The following is a 1775-nucleotide window of genomic DNA, read 5'->3' as shown; positions in this document are numbered from 1 at the left end:
ACACTCCGGAGATCACTGCGGTGACGAGGGGAGGCTCAGGCTGCTCGGGGAGGCACTGGACACGGCGAATCGACGGTGGCTTGCCGACGACCGAAGGTGGAAGACGGCGGTGACGATGGTGATGCAGGGCTCGGGGGATCTTCTCCTTTGGAAGGGATGACCAGCTCGACGAGGCGGAGCGAACGGCGCACTCAGAGGCGAGGAAGGACGACTAGAGCGATGACTAGCTCGATCTCGAGCTCGCGGCAATGGCGGCCGAGAGAGGGAGAGAAGCAGGGGGCGAGTGAGGAGGGGGAGAGGATGGGAACGAGCCCGGGGAGGCTTATCCTTCCTCTCCAGCTCCTCCGGCGAGCGAGGCACGCACATAGGTGCGTGGGCGCGTCGGGAGAAGCAGCGGCCAGCTCGTGCTCCGACTAGCGAAGGAGGAAGACGACAGAAGGGGAGGAGCTGGGCCTGGGCCAGGGTGAGCGTCAGGTAATGTATTTTCTATTTTTTCATTTCTGTTTCTGTTAAATCCTTTCTGATTTTGTTTTGTTTTATTTTTGGCTCTAAACTATTCCTAAAATAGTTTGAAACATGCTGAAGTGTTATTTGGAATATTTCCCAACATATATAAAAGTTTCAGCATTTATGGAAACTTTGGAATATTTGAAATCAATTATATAGTTGATTTCAGTAACTTTTAAAATTAAAATAAAATGCCAAAAGCATTTTGAAAATATATTTCACCCCTGATATTTTGTTTTCAACATTTATCAGAAATGATGAACTTTTCTAATAGCCATTCTGGATTCTTTAATTTGCCACCAAATTTGAATTGCTTTTGAATATAGAGTTGCTAGGGTTTGCTTTTGTTTTCTTTGCTTTGCTTTTGATTTCATTTCATTTACTTGGATGCAAAGAAGAAGACATGAGCACAAACTTGCTATACTCTATTAGGGATTCAGGGATGTGACACGGCTCATGGATGCCGGCTCCACGGCGTCGGGCCACAACGCCTTCACCATCTCCAGACCTGCGCTCTGGAGACGCTCCACAGAGAGGGCCAGTACTAGCAGACAGGCCTTGACGCTGGTGGTGATCTCCTCCACGGACCAGCCGGCGTTGGTGTGCACCTCCTCACCAACGGCGTGACGCTCTTTACGGCTGGTCTCCACAGCCGTTTTCACTCCTTCCCATGTCCCAGGGAAGATCCCTCGGGTGTGGGAGGTGGTAAGAAGAAGAACGAGGGAGAATGCCAAAAAAAAGAAAGATTAAATCGAGATGAAGGAAACTTATGGTTGAAATGGATGTCGGTCTCGCGGGCCTCCTCTAGGGCATCGCGCTCCCGTGTCACGCTCTCTTGAGCCACGCGGGAGAGCTCGCCTCGGAGGGCCTGGGCCGCCTCCCTCTCCTTCGCCAGCTGCGCCTGCACTTGGGTCAGGGTGGCCTCCTTCTCCTTCAGGGCAGCATCCTTACGCTTCATCTCTTCGAGATGAGCCGTCTTCACGCGCTCCGTGTCGGCAGTGTGGGAGGTGTCATTCTCTTGAAGGGTGGCGCACAGCTATTCCATCTCTGCCTGGTGGGCCACCTCGCGGTCCTTCTTCTCCGTCTGCAGAAGACCCAGCTGCAAGTGGATCTGCTTGTCCACCTCGCGCAAGGCATTCCGCTCCGAGACGGTAGTATCTAGCCGGCTCTGAAGATCGCCGGCTCGGCCTTCGGCCGCCTGGATCTGGCCCTGCAGTGTGTTATACGCGTGCACTTGGGCGTCATGAAGCTCCTATGAACAATACAAA

Source organism: Hordeum vulgare, chromosome 4H (assembly GCF_904849725.1).
Source record: "Hordeum vulgare subsp. vulgare chromosome 4H, MorexV3_pseudomolecules_assembly, whole genome shotgun sequence".
NCBI classification, from domain to species: domain Eukaryota; kingdom Viridiplantae; phylum Streptophyta; class Magnoliopsida; order Poales; family Poaceae; genus Hordeum; species Hordeum vulgare.
The sequence above is the reverse complement of the archived record's forward strand: the minus strand, read 5'-3'. Positions refer to the sequence as shown.